Source organism: Desmodus rotundus, chromosome 11, assembly GCF_022682495.2.
Source record: "Desmodus rotundus isolate HL8 chromosome 11, HLdesRot8A.1, whole genome shotgun sequence".
NCBI lineage: Eukaryota > Metazoa > Chordata > Mammalia > Chiroptera > Phyllostomidae > Desmodus > Desmodus rotundus.
Window position 1 is genome coordinate 91890765 of NC_071397.1, and position 15648 is coordinate 91906412.

The following is a 15648-nucleotide window of genomic DNA, read 5'->3' on the forward strand; positions in this document are numbered from 1 at the left end:
ATTTGTCAAATGCTTTCCCATTCATGAACTGATTTTTCTTCACAACTGCTCTGTAAAGCAGATAGGGCAGGAATAATTATCCTCACGTTCTGGATGAAAAAGCTGAAGAGCAAACAGTTAACCCATTTTTTTAGCAGTCACCCCATTAATAAGTAGGAGAGACAGGAACCAATCCTGGCTTTCCTGCAGATGCAATCTTTATCTAAAGACTAAGAAGATAAAACTCAGGCAAACAGAGCGACATGCCCTAGGTCGCAAACCTACTTACTGACCTCACAATCCACAGTCTCCATGGCATACTGACCTGGAATTCCTTCCGCCTCAGCCATCCACCCCAATTGCTCTGCCCCCTGCAGCCTGTTACTCAGATCAAGTACCCACAGCCTCCATCCAAAGTGAGACACCCTTCTGACTCAGTCCCTTCTGAACACTCTCTGCCTTCACCCTTCCCCTTTGCTATGTTAACTCCTACTCATTGTCACAATCTCAGCCCAAAAGACAGTTTTAGGGACAAGCTCTTTGAACTTTTAGAGTAGGTTATTATCTCTGTTTACCTCCTCATAATATCCTGTGATTTCCACAGTTGGCAATTTATACCGATTTGGATATTAAGTCACTGATGTCTATCCTCCTTCCCCATTACGTGACAATTCCATAGGAACTAGAACGGTATCTCTTTTGCTCACCTGTACCTAGCATGCTTCTGGCACATCATGGGGCTCAGCCAATCCCGGATGAATTAGTGAACGCATTCATGCATTTATGCACCAATGAAACAACGTAGCTCCTCTTCACGTAAGCAGGCCTTTACATCGAGGACTGACTGTCCAAGTGGTGAGCCAGGAGGCTACTTTGGCCATGTGAGACCACATCTTTCCACCTCCATCATTCCTATACTAAGGCCAAGAAGTGAGTGTAGGGCCTTTCCAGTAAAAATGTTGCATTCCCTCCTCTAAAAAAATCCATTCCCAATCCTGACTGGAAAGCACCCTGTACTACCCAAGAACTTCCTCCTTATTCTGAGCTGGTATGGATAGTATTTGTCACCTCCTCACACTTACAGCTCTACTGAGGGATCTGCTGAAAGAGTGCCAACCACCCCCGCCCCCCAACGAGCCACTTGCTGTGGCCCAGGCACACACTGGACACTGCCGTGTGGACCATTATCCCCGTCACTGGGTCTGTCTGCTCTCACAGCCGAGATCAGTGATAACAACTGCTGCACGTATTAGTCATCCCCAAATAAATTGGCACTTTAATTTTATTCTCCTGACAAGAATTATGAGGACAATCGTTTGAAAGAGACTTGACAGGCTCTGAGTCTCTTCCTTGTTCTCAAACACTCTGTCAACCCGTGAGTCACGGGCTTTGCACTTCGCTGGTAGCATCCGTAGGTTTACAGCATCATCTCCCTCACTGGAAGAAGCTGAATAGGATGAGGTTCCCGAAAGTTATACAGCACAGAGCTGAGAACCCCACTCTGTGGGCCGGGGCACGAGTAACACACCAAAAGTTCCTTTTAATTTAGTATGAACTTATTCATTTTCTATGTTTCTGCCAACCAGTTAGCTGAATATAAACTACCACTGAAAAATAAAATTGTTTTTTAAAAAGGCTGAGGCAAGCAAAGCAATAACAATAATAGCCAGGAAAAAACCACTTCAATTATATCAGTTTTGTTTGCCGAGGTTTTTGTAGAAACACAAACGCCGTGTGCATGCCAGCCTGACCATAGAGAACAACAGTCTCACCTGTCTTATTCTGCCATCCACGGTCAGTAACCGCACATGGAGTGCATACCCGGAAAAGGATTTGGTCCTTGTTGCAGTCTGGGGGGAAGACGACAGAGCAAACAAGGCTTGGGCATTCTGAGTGAGGCACTTATACATGGGATGTTCAGGAAAACCTTACAGGGGACATGCAACAAGAAGTTCTCCTTGGAGGAAGGGCACATCTCCTTAAAGAACACAGGAAAGCACGTTCCAGCCCCAAACATAGAAATTCACGTACAACGTGGGAATACAGCTTATCCATAGATTGGCTCATTGAAAAGCTAGAGTGGAATAATAATAATAATAGGCAAGGTAGTCAAACAGGTACTAGAGTAATAGGCCTTGAAAGTCAGGCTAAGATATTTGAACTTGATTCTCAACTAAGGAGCCATTGAAGTCTGTTCAAGGGGTGGCTGGTGTGCATTTCAGGGAGGTACACTCAGCCTCTCCCCTATGAGGGCAGGTGCCCCTTACCTTATCTGTGCACTCATATCAAGTTGAGAGTGGGGTCCCCCTGGTTCAAGCATCTTTCTTTAACAGTCCTTGAACGTATAATAGTGTGAAGTCATCCGACAAGAAATTACTTGAAAATTCACACATCCACACTATGGAGTGACCCACATACGGTTTTTAAAGCAATGAATGTAAATAAATATGTAACCAGTAAACTGCAAGTAGTGTTCAGACATCCCAGTAAGTGTTCGGGCCTTTCTGACTAAGCAATTTGTGAAACAAATCAGGCTAACTGATAGGAGCACCCACGTCCATCACATTCTCTTCAGGGAAACACCTTTGTCCCAGGCCTGGCACGCTCTCCTTCCATCTTCCTGACTTAGGATAATCTGGTGAGCCTCACAGGGCCCTGCCTGGCCAGCAGTCCATGATGGTCCACCATGAGCTGGTTAATTATTTTACATCAGAGACAAAACAGAATATAATTCAGAGAGCAACTCCCTATCAAGCTTGCAATTTATATATGTCAGTAGAGAGACTTCCTCAACTATAATCCTGAACTCTAGCTACATTTTTTCCACTTCACCCCTGTGCAAGTCTGGACAATGCTGACATTTAATTAGGTGTGTTCCCCTCCAATGTGAGATCCAGCTCAGAGAGAAGGCCCCGGGAATAGCTTGCTTGCTGGACAGGACCAGAGCAAAGGGACAAGGAAAGTGGGGGCGTGGGGGTGGGGAGGCGATACCCCTCATGGTTTGGAAAGAGTAGTGACCAGGGTTAGTGTGGAGACAGAACGCACAGGCTGCAGGCCACTGGACGAGTCGCCCCACCACTCAGAAGTCTCTGCTCACTCTCTGGATCTCACTCTCAAAGGCCTTCCTGTCCTGCCCCTTGGTTTCCCTTTTAACCATTTGAGGGCCTTTCTGTGTTGTTAACTCTGCAAATAGTATCCCAGGGAGATCAGGCTGGCAGCAACTTTATGTACAGTGGGTGGGAGCCTGCAAGTGGACGTATCCCAGCCTGGGAACTGCTGGATGAGAACTTGAATTAAAGTCAGACTAGAAGGACTGGAAAGCAGAAATAAATGGTTGCGCTTCATCTTTAGGTATTTGTGTTTTTAATTGCAAGATTATAGGAGGCATTTGTTAATTTCATTAGCTCACATCAAGGTTGTCTTCTTTTTTTCTTTTACTTGCTGAATAGTTTTAAAAGACCTTCTGTTTTTGAAAGGTGAAAGGATACATTTCCTAAAAGAAATAGGAGCTCAAAACATCTTGCTAGGAACAGGAGAGTCAACTCTAAGGAAAGTGTTGGGTTGCTGGGAAGTGATCGTGAAGTTGGTTCTTCATAAACGAGGTCCTTCTGTGATTACAGAAAAAGGTACTTGGAAACTGGTACACTGAGTGTGCCTGAAGTGAATCACAGCACAGAGGACTCCACTCTACACAGGCCGTTGAGTTCATGTGATGTGTGGGGTTTCCATTATCCATCACGTTTCTGTACAGATGTTTAGCAGGTGGGTTTTTTTTTGTTTTGTTTTGTTTTTTACTATACCTAAGTCAATTGTCCAACTACGGTGAATAAGTCGAGGGAAATTATAAAAATGAAGAAACCATTTTTTAAAAGAATGATTTTTAGGATAGCAAATTCAGAAAAAGCATGATGTTTCTTTGGCTTCTTGTTTAACTTTGTTCTATCACAAAATGCCAAAGAAGAGTGGAATGTGTCAGAATTTATACACAATATGTTCATGTTATGTAATTAGGTTTTCCTGATTAAGCCAGAAGGAAAATGCAAGTGGAAATATGGATTTGGTAATGTGAATAAGGTTGAAATTTTTAGGGGAATGAAGGCTCAGGAATTGAAAAAAGAAAGAAGGAGGGAAGTCCGGAAGAATGAACCTTTACAAAGAGGCAGAAACACATATGCAAATGTGATTGCGATAGGAAGTGTAGTTTATTTTTACTCTGAAGGGAGGGAGTGATACACACAATGAAACAGATCTCACTGGTCTTCATCTGATGCAAAAAGTGATTCTAAATTTTTAGGGTATATCACAGAACTAATATATATTAAAAATATTTCATTTATTCTTAATAATTCCCACGTTTACCCAGGATACTCTATATTAGTAGAATCTGATTGCTGCAGGTGATGAATAAAATCACTCCTAAGTTAAGTAACAAAGGAATTTGGAGGAAAAAAACAAACTTGAGTTATTTTATTATAAGTTGCACATACAGTAAAAACTCAGTTCACCATAATATTTTAGCAAACCAGGTTTGATCATGCTAACTTGAGAAAAGTATCTTGGGGTTGGAATGATGTCATCTTCGGTTCTCACTCTCCAAGGAGCTCCCAGAGACAAGAAAGGAGTAAATCTTCCTCCATTCTCTGTTTAACTCCCCTTTGCTCCCCGCATTCTTGCACTCTTCTGGCGAGACCGAGCATCGTAAACCTACTGATAGCTGCTTCCTTCACTATTAAACTTTTATTAAGTTATTAAATTTGAGGTCTTCATGGTTTCAAATATCAATATTCCCCATTCAAAATGAATTTTCCTTTTTCTTTTTTTGAGAATTTCATGGGATTTTATATTAATTTTATTTTTTAAAAAGAGAGGGGAAGAGAGGGAAGAAGAGAGGGGGAGAAACATCGATGTGAGAAACATCTGTCAGTTGCCTCTCACACGCACCCAGACGGGGACTGAACCTACAACCCTGGCATGTGCCCTGACCTGGAATCCAACCAGAGAGACCTTTTGCTTTGCCGGACGACGCACAACCAACTGAGCCACATGGGGCAGGGCTCACAGAATTTACATTTTTAGTTTGCATTTGTCTTACAAAATTGTGCCACATTGAGCTACATTTAAAAGTTTGTTTTAGCTTGTTACATATGTAATACGAAAATTCAGCTCTAGAGCATTTTATTCCTATTACCAAACATTTCAAACAACATTTTGCAGTTGATGCAAGAACAACTTTAAAAGCCTGGTTTCATTGGAATTTTTGCTTCTAGAGTTTTTGCCTGGAATAAGGTATTTTTTCATTCCTCAGAAAACAGAGCCTGCCACCATTTAACATGAAAGTTAGAAAAGAAAAAAGAATAGCATTTTGTTGAACACCTCGAGTCTCCAGACCTGCCAGCAGCTTCTACAGGGGTGTAGCAGGGACCTCGGTGATGGCCCTAGATAATCATTGCTGAGATGATGTTGTGTCTGAAAGAGCACTGCCAATTTGCAGTCTCACAGGCCTTGCCTGGGCGTTAATGAATGAGGATAATTATGGGGCTTTTCCATCTTCTGACGATCAGTTTGTTCTCTATAATTATGCAGTTCCCTTTTTATTCCTTTGGATAGCACCTGCATTCAGATCTTGAATGTAAAATTCCTTTCCTTACAGATTGTAGGGTTAAGCCTTAAGAAGCGTAGAAGAAAGAACAAGAATCACTAAACTCCATTGGAAGTTAGCAACATACAAGAGCTTCTGTGGCTAAAAATGTTTTCCCTCCAATGTGTGTTGGTTCAGGTACTAACCGAGCCTCCCACGTGCTCTTCCTTCAACCCATACACTCTCCATGCAAATAAGGTCCAAATACCTTAGCTGGCTGAGTGTGGGAAGGGACAGCCAGGAATCCCTGTGACCAGTAACACCGCAGGTGGCGCCACTCACTAGCCCTCTGCTCTGCCCCTGCCCAACATTCCAGCGGCCTGCCTTTCTGGTGTCCTTTACTGAACCTTCTAACTCTTACTCTTTTTTGTGTTTTCCTTTAAAAAACATAGATAGGTAGGTAGATAGTAGATAGATGGATGGATGGATAGATAGATAGATGATAGATAGATAGATAGATAGATAGATAGATAGATAGATAGATAGGAAGGAAGGAGGAAATTCACACCTTGCTCCTCATCACACTTGCAAAGCTGAGGTAGCCCCATCGTAGCAGCAGTTATTTTTCTCAATACGGAATTTTCAAGAGAGCTTGGATGGGCATTCTAAGGCAATTCCACAGGATCTACCCTTATTTAAACATCAATGAAGCACAACTCGAATGCACAGCTCCTATTCCCGAGCGCCTCCAACTTCCAGCACTGCTCCTCCCCCTTTACACCCCTGGGGCCACATCACCCAAGCCCCAGTTTCCTGACCAGCCTTACTGCACCAAACAACCGTGTTCTAGAACATTAGACTTACCCCCAAGACGAAAACAGTCTATGAAAAGTGGTTTGCTTGTCAGCGAAACCAAACTACCATTTTCTCTTTCTCCCTTAATATCTTTCTGAACTGCAGGAAAGGGTAGGCTAGGAAGCACTCATAGTGTGACATTTTCCGCCTTTATAATCTCGTCCCTATTTCAGTAGAGCGCTGGTAAGTGGTTTACAGCCAGCTGCGGGGTGGAGGAAGCCCCGATTTGGAGGACTTGCCAATTTCTGGGGTATAAATACTCCCACCATGGCTGACTTCAAACTACCAACTTGGCATCAACTGGCTCACAAAATTCCCAAAATTTTAACACTCAGCCCCTGCACACTAGTGCAAATGAACACACATACCATTGCTTCGTACCATTCATAAACATACTTTTAATAGTGTCTATTCAGTGTAACGTGCTCTCTTTCAAACTTCAGATTCATAGTCCCTAATTCAAGACTGTAGGGAGGTTTCAATGGGAGATTTTGGAAAGGCAATGCAGGCACTTACCATATCGTATGCAATAAGTTTGGGGCAGCACCCCAAAGTCAAACACCTTAATACTTCTGCAGTTACATGAATAGAAATTCACAATAATCGGGATTTAAAAAAAAAACTACAAAAGTATCCAACCACAGAAGGTGATGTTTCATTGAGAAATAGGTTCAGGTCAGGGCAGACTTTGGTACAAATAACTTAAGAAAAAAACTTCCACATGCAGGGCTGTGGGATTTTAGAACTGAGGAGGGAAGACTGTGAACTGAAGCTGTTTACCACATCTTCGTATCAGCTGCACATGGTGCATTTGCCCACGATCTGCTGTTCAGAAAGCAGCAAAGAAGGTGGCCAAAACGGAGAGATGAAGATGGCTGAGGCTCATGGGAGGCCACGTGGGCTGACAAACTTTCAGTGGCACACGACCCCGAAGAGGACAAATTGGGGGTCACAGACATCGTTCCAAGGTTCTGCGCTGCTTCTTCCTACTCATGAGAACTTGGCCACAGGACCTGAGCTCTCCAAGCTTTAGTGTCCTCATTTATAAATGGATAAAATACACCTCATTAAGAGGATTCAATAAGACAATGCGTGTGCATCCCTTAGCATAGAGGTGGGACATGTGGCTGTTCCCAAACCAGTAGCAACTACTATGTCTACCGACTTGTAAGGATTTGTTGTAAAATTCCAAAAGAGAAGAGATACGAAAGAAGGAATGAGAAAACACACTTGAGGCCTCTGTCCTCAGTGTATTGTTTACGTTTTTTAACTAATTTCATTTTTCATACCTAAAATTAGCCTTATCCCCCCCCCACACTCATTTTATTATTTTAATTACAGCATTCATGGCACCAACCTCTTTGAGGGCAGCAAAAGTATTTTCTATCAGTCTTTTCCTAAGCAGTTAACTACACCTCTTTAAGAAAGGAAAAGGAGGAGGAGGGCTAAGGGAGGAGGGCTCAGGGAGGAGGGAGAAGAAATTCCTTCTTCTATTTTTGTCTGGAAAGTTATCCAAAAGCAATTGAGAGTGAAAGGGAAGCAGCAAACCGGAGGGCCACAAGAACTTCTCTTAAGGGAATGAAATGTTTGTTTGGCTAAAGCGGTGTTTAAGAAGATTTGAATTTACATGCCTTAGGTGAGCAGCACGTCCTCACAGCTTGGAGCTGTTGAAGCTTTTTTTGTTTGTTTTTTTGGTTTTTTTTACTGCCCTGGCCCAGCCCCTGAAAGCATTTAAGTTTAAGGTGCCCAACCTAGGGGAACTCCTCACGGGATGCACTTAAGGAGATGCTGTTGACATTTAGGATGGGACAACCCTTTGTCATGCAGAACTGTCCTTGCTGATACATCCCCCACCCCCTAAGCCCCCCAACACACACACTTCCAAATGACTCTAAGGGGTATAGTACTATTCTTATGGAGAACTTCTAAACATAAAACTTTTGAGAAATAAAGCTGGAAGTAGCCCCTCCCTCTAACACATCTGACACAAAGAAAACAGCTCAAAAAAAAAAAAAACCTAAAAAAACTAAATTTCAAAACCTTCCAAATGTATATTCTATTATAAACTTGAAAACAAAGCTAATTTTGAAGCAGAAGTATAAACTACCCAGTGTTGCTTTATTTCTGTATAATACAATTAAGATTGTTCTCTGTTACAAAGCTGTTCAGGCCATCTGCATAAAATAATATTGGATGGTTTAACCAAGATGAATTAACTTTAAGTTTAAATGTTTCGAGTTCTAGAATTGTTTTCTGCAAATATCCGTATTTACAAAGCATGTAAACATACATCTTACTTAACTGTATTGGTCAAAATTGAGGAAATTCAGGCCATTAGAGGAGGAGATAACTTGATGGTATTGACCACGGGCTACTTACACTCCTCATTTTCTGACGTTCTATTGCCCAAGCACGTACCTGTCGTCCTTTTTGCATCTCTCGGTGCCCCTTTGCTGTCTTCTTGGCCTGGCTGGTATCTGGGGTCTCCCTCCTTTGCTGGGGCTTTCCTTACCAGCAGGAAATCACACTTTTTGGCAAGATCGGTGCACTTACTGTGTGAGTGGGATACTGAGCAGGATGATCCTTCACTGTGTCCTTGATGGACAATGAATTTGCATTTGCCTCCTGGACGCCAGCCTCAACCCTCTGGCTACTAGGGAGTGGAGTTCTCCAATGCCAGGATTTCCAGGTGGCCCCAAATTCCTCTGCCTACGTTTAGGCCAACTCAGCTGCATACTAGTAGTCATGGACATTTCTCACTTTATCTTTCACTCTTTGGGATGAGCGTAGCTTCTTAATTTTTAAATCTTCTAGTGAATTAGAGGCTTCAGGAAAAGGAGCACCAGCACCAACCAAGGCTCTGATCCCACTCCTGGCTGAGGGAATCTGACAACACAGGTCATGTGACCACAGTCGCACACACTTACTTACATTCCTGGTTTTCTGCCTTCCCTACATGAGACGACTACATAAGTCCCCTCTGTTACCCTCATCTCCTTAATGGTTAGAATATTCTAGGTCATCGTCAAACCAAATTTGAAACTGAAATAACATTGTTTTAAGAAAGGATAAATACTACCTGTGTTTTTCCGGAGGAGCTCCTATAGTCCAGTGTACATAATATTTCTGATTTTGTGTGATCATAAATTCAGTCCAGCCATCACAGCCTCATAAAAGTTATCACCAAAAGTCATAAAATGAAAACAAGACGTGAACTAGCCTTTTAACTCTGTAACCTTTGCAAATATTAACTCCTATATGTGTGTGATACATTGGTAACCCTGAAATGTGACTGTGTGTGGTTAGCCTGCCTTCCATTCAAAACAGCTGGGTTAGTGGAACGCACGGGAGAACTGGAACACACAGCGCCACACTCGAACCTGTGTGCAGTTGTGTGACCTTGAGCAAGTCACTGAAACTTCCTGAGTCTCTGTGACCTTGCATGTGACTTAGGGATTATATTATCTACCTTACCAGGTCTCTACAAGGAATAAATGAGATGCTATAAGAAACACTCAATGATCTCAAAGGGCAAAAACATTTCCTCCAAAGCAATCTAATGGATAGACCTGAAAGGTGTGACTTGCGGGCTATGCTCAGCCTAGGCTGGTTGCCCTCAGGTCCTTCTTGCCCCTTCCCTGCTCAGCATCGCAGGAGTGCAGGGGTGGTGGGCTCTGAGCATTCCAAGTCCTCTGTCATCGGGGTTCAACCCACGGAAGGCAGTGGATGGGAGTGAGAAGGAAGGGAGAAACCAGGATATTTCCCTCCCTCTCTGCCACTGTGTAAGGCACTGCCTGGTCCTCCGGCTCCCACAGGCAGCTTCCATCTGGAATTCCCCACCCCGCCCTTCCACCCCATGGGTGGTGGCGACTTTCTGTTGATGTTAATATCTGGACTGCCTCACAGCTTTTGGATTCTTGGTATTTCCACCGCTTGTGGGCCAGTTCCCTGCATTAAAGTCTCTCTTTTTTGAGTACTCTAAGTGGTTTCTGTTTCCCTAGTTTGACCTTGACTGGTATTAATTAGCATCAGTATTAGGAAGACCTGTCACCAAACAAATTTTCCCAATACGGACAGAATGCACCATTAGAAAGTCATTCCGTTGGCTACTTTGCCTTAAAGGGAGGAGTGGCATGTTTCTGTTATGGAATGCTACATAACAGCATTTTCACAAATCTTATGTTGTCCTCTCGCCCACCCATCCAGTCACCTACCCTCTGAACATTTCGTATCTACTGCGAGTTAGGAGCTGAGCTCAGTGCTGGGCACGCACAGATGCGCTAGGTGCACATGGGTCAGACCAGGTGATTTCGAGATCACTCTGGTGATCAGAAGGGCGGGGCACGTTTGTCTGGGAATCAGGAACGACAAGGTGGTGTAGGCGCCTAGTGTGGTGTTTGGCATTCAATATCAGTAAGAGATCTCCCATCCCTGTTTCCACTTCCTACCTCTCACTTAATGAATAAACTGAAGTAAGTGAAATGGGCTGGGCAGGAAATATAGTCACCGTTCCATAGCTATAGAACCAAAGTTCAGAGTTGTTATCTGTCTAAGAGGAGCAGCTAGTAAGTGGCAGAGTCTGCGGCTGGCGGCCAGATCACATGGCTTCTGTCGAAGTCATCTGTGCTGAGAAATGCCTGGTTACCTGGGGCCAGGGAGCAAGCAGAGCAGCGGAGAGGGCAGTTTGCGAGGAACCAGGAAACCCATCCTCTCTCAGTGGCCCCGCCCCCCCAGCTGTCTGACACAGTCACAGACACGCTCATCAGTTAGTCTCTTTGAACCTTAGGTCTGTGAGTGTCCACTGAGGGCCAGCACCTCGTGCACAGGGCCGAAAGAGACCACCGTGTACTGTGCATGTGTGAGGCGCTCTGCTCGCTTCTGCTGCAAATAGCAACATAGGTGGGGTGACAGGCAGGGTACTGGAAAGGGTCTCATGAAGCCTCCTGAGCCTCAGCTTCCTGTCTGGGAAAGGAAACTAGCACCTGTACTGCACACCTCACGAGGTTATTGCAAGACCAACTGAAACTTTGCTTTGAAGATGGCAAAAGTCTGCTGTAATCCCATCGCAAATCATCTGTGTAAATGTACTCCAGGCACAACCCGGCCTGCGAGCTTTAGGTAATACCAGTCAGCTGTGGAGACGAAATAAATGACAAAACAGAACAGGAGCAGCACGCTGCAGGGAGATAACTGGGCCGCTCTGTGGCCCTCCTGCCCCAAACCTTATTTCGTTCCAAATCTTCATTGTAATTTCCACGACTATGTGCATGCATAAGAACGGATACAAGGGGGAAATCAGCAACAGTAAGAGCTGACATTCAGCCAGGCTTTATTACGACCAGGCTTTTACTACGGGGCGGGTCGTCTCTGAAGCCTTTCCTGGGCTTCATAGGTCTCACCATTTCACAGGTGAAGGCAATGAGGCACAGAGAGGTGAAGTAATTTCCTCCAGGCCACACAGCTGCTTAAGTTAACTGGTTAAGTTAAAAGCCTGTGAACGAGTAATGTAAAAGTGCTTTCTTACAAATTTCAAAAGCTACTGCAACCAGTACGCAAACCTGGTATGTGACACCTGGTACCTGACGTCTGCCTTTGAAGGAAAAGAGGTGTTAATGGAGAAATCATCCGCGTGCCTTTGACCTTCGTCATCATCTTGCCACACAGCTGTGCCTTTAAACATCCATCTGTTACAAAGGTTAGTCTTTGCTCCTTTTCACTTTCTCTAAGCAAAGGTTAGTTGGTACATTAACTCAGGTGATTAGGGTAATGATGCCTGAAAAATAGTGAGCTTCCCCCCCGCTTTTTACATATTTCCCCAGAGCTTCTGTGTAATACTAGAATGTTGACTTAAAAGAATTATTTTTGGTATTATTTTAAAGAAAAAAAAAAACCCTGAAGATCCTGGAAGATGAAGAAAAGTGATGTGTCTGCAAAAACAGTAGCAGGATTTTTTTTTTAATTCCCCCCCCAGGGGCTGTAATTTGACTGCTCACTTTGGCAAGCCTCCAGAGACAAGTCCAAGGGCTTAATCTCTTTCGATTTCTCTCGCTCTTTCCTGCTTCCCACCTTCTCGCCCCAGGGCAGAGGGGAGGCGGGACGCGGGATCCGCTGCTCGCTGCCGGCGGAGCCCGCTTCTGGGCGCTGAGAGGGGCGGGCCGGGGCGCGGCCGAGCCCGAGGAAGAGGAAGTCCGAGCCCAGGCAGCGGTGCAGGGCGCTCGGCGGGCGCCTGAGCCGGAGCCGGAGCCGGAGCGGGCGCTGCGCACTCGCCCCTTCACGGACCGAACCTGCGTGCGCGGCCCCCGATGCGGGCCGCCCCTCTCGGGGTAAGCGCCGGCTTTGCCTTCACACCCGGGGTCCTTTTCAAGCGATGCGACCGCTCCCCGGGAGCCCCGAGGATTGGGAAGGAGCCCCCAAGTCAGCAGGTGGTGGCGGACGGAGCATGATGCCCGGACCCCGTTCCCTGCGCGCTCCCTCCAGGGTGGGGGCAGACGGTGTTGGGGAGCGCCCCCGCCGCGGAGACCCGGGGTCCGCCGCTGCCCGCCGCCGCCTGGAGGGGGCGACCCGCCGCCGCCGCCCGGCTCCGGGCTCCGGCCGCGAGCCCCGGCACAGCCTCGACCTGGGGGCCGGGCGCGCCCGACCCTGCACGCGCAGCCCCGGCGGCTGCACCGTTGGCTCCTCCGAGAACCCCGGAGCGCGCTACAAAGCCCAGTCCCATCACTCAAACAGGAGAGTCCCGAAACGGGGCCCGACCGCCAGCCACCTTGGGCACCCCCCCCACACACACACCGTTCCCGGCGCCAGCACCGGCGAACCGCGGCGGGGGTCGGAGGCGGGGGCTGCGGCGCGCCGGGCTCGGAGGATCCTGCCTTTGTGGCACTGGCCTCGGTGGCCCAGCTCCGCGAATACACCCGGGGCGGGGCGGGGCGGAGGCGTAGAAAGCAGGGGCCTCTTTTGTCACGGGGGTGAGAGGTAACACCTGGTCTCCTCTTGGACCGTGCCGACCTGTCCGGCTTCGGAGGACCAGCGGGGGTCTGCGGTGACGCCGGCAGCCCGGCCCTCTTTGTGTGCTCTCATGCATCTGGTTCGTAAACTACGTGCCGAGGGAGGGTCCAGTTGGGGAAAGTCGTCGAGCCGTTAAATTGTATCCCGTTCGTTGGAAACAATGAGGTGGGTGAGTTTTTAAAAATGCGCTAGTGAAGTCTTGTTCGTAGAGCCGGTATTACATTAAGTTCTGGTCCTCCGCGCGCCCTTGGTACCACCCTCAGGTGGCCGCGGCTACTGCACGTATTTTCGAAGTCCCCGTGTGCGTCCCGTGGGAGGCCGTGTCCAGCAGGCGTTACAGAGGACGCTGCCGCTCTCGGAGGCAGAGCTGGTTTCGGGGTTTTCCGACAGATTGCATACAGAACTACCTCGTGTTTCCTTTTTAAACCAGGCGGAGACCAGAATGTTGTCTCTGGGTCAGATTTGTCACCAAACAGAATTGCAGGCCCAACTCGGCCGCGTAACGCTATAAAAATGATTATCAAGTGTTAAAATCAGCATCTTCTGGCTGCTGGGTTTTCTGTAATTGGCATGGTTTTAAAGAATTTATCAACTTGGGACTTTGATTAAACGCTACTAAAACATTTCCAAACCCATCGCATCGAGGAGTAAGAAAAACACCATTGTAACTTGGGCCTGGCCGCGTGAGACCCCAGCAAGCTCCTCCACCTCAGGTGGCCTGGGTGCCTCCCTCCTAAAGTGATTATATGACCCAGATATTTTCTAAAGCTTCATGCTTACCCCACCCCACCCCCATTCCCGTGGTGTTTATTTGTTCTACAGTATCCAAGACTTAGATACAAAAGTGATGGTTTGATATAAGACCCTCTGACTTTCCTCTGACTAATTGTCCCACGTGAGGCCCTGTGTCTAAGCCCCCAAACCACCCGAAGAAATAAGTGTTTTCCCGCAGAGTTCTCCCCACTGCCTGGCTTCATCCTCCACAGGGCCTGCCTGCATCACCTTCCTTTTTCCTCCCGGCGCAGCTGCGGCACCGCTCCGCTGACCCACCTCTCTGCTGACCCGGCCCAGTGAGAAACAGTTCTCTGTCAGAGCCACGTCCTAACCCTGCTTTTCCTGGATGGCATCTTCCTGCACATCTTCTCTTTCCCCTGGGCACCAGCTTTCTTCCCTGCCTTGATTAGGAATGCTTGTTACCAAATCCAGGCTTCAATATTTCCATGGGAAATTCAGTCTGTACTTCAAAGATTTTGAATGATCCCTTGTTAACAAACCAATAGGAAGGAAGTGGCAATAGTTTTGCAAACCCCAAAATAACCTGTACTGTTTTGCTACCCCCACCTGCCTTAAGGACCTGAATTTTAGAAGTGATTTACCTAAGACTTAATGGTTTGTGGTTTGACACATAAATATGGGACATGCTTCAGTGGCATTATGTCTTTTGAGCCCTTAATAAACTAAAAGTAATTCCTGGGTCTATACTCTGATTCTTCATGGCTGCAGTGCACTTGTTGCCGGTTTCTCTCCCCTTCTGCCTTTCATTGCTGGTAGCTGGTCTTTCAAACAATTGTCATCTTTTAACCCCCTTTTGGGATGATTAGACCCATGGAACAGTAAAGCTGGAATGTAGGGGCTAGGCTGAATCTTGGGTGATCTTAAAGATTTAGGAATGTGATAGAGGTTAAGACCAACTGCTCTGGAAGTAGCCCACTTGTATGTGAAGTTTGTCTCTGCCGCTCATTAGCACTGAGACCTTGACCCCTGTAGGAAATTATTTAGGCTAGGTCATGTTATGATCAGGAAAATGTAATAATCACAGTTGATTACTCTCTCTGGATTATCTCACCTTTGCTCATGTCTTCCTCCGTAATCTAGGAAATAATGGCCTTTCTCTCTGGAGTCGGGCTGAGCGCTGATGATGATTAATGAAATGATTCGTAGAGTTTGGCACGTAGTGTGCTTTGAAGGTGATGGTTGTTGATAAACCCAATCTCAGGAATGAGTGATTCTGCTGGAGCTCACGCAGCTCTCCGTTGGCAGATCCGTGGTTTAACCTGGGTTGACTTCTCTTTCCTCTGAAATGCACTACCTAGAAATGATGGCAGCATGGAGGCATATTTTTAATGAAATGCAATGGTTTACTCTTTAAGGGAAAAAATCACTGTCTCTTTTGACTTAGGAAAACTGGTTTCTAAGGCAGAATGCTCATGTATTCAACTAGGAGTGGTAATGGA

At 46.2% G+C, this 15648-nt stretch overlaps 1 protein-coding gene across 3 annotated transcripts in view; it reads left to right on the top strand.

Annotated features, from left to right (window-relative positions):
- The first annotated feature begins 12478 nt into the window (after window positions 1–12478).
- The window catches only part of PLEKHG1 (pleckstrin homology and RhoGEF domain containing G1), a 200388-nt gene continuing 197218 nt past the window's right edge, over window positions 12479–15648 (top strand). For 2 of the 3 annotated variants that reach the window (XM_045188902.2, XM_045188903.2), the window contains exon 1: window positions 12479–12735. The gene's annotated coding sequence lies outside the window, so the exon portion shown is untranslated. Of the gene's footprint in view, window positions 12736–13361; window positions 13580–15648 lie in introns of those variants that run through there. The other variant, XM_045188904.2, reaches the window with a different exon arrangement.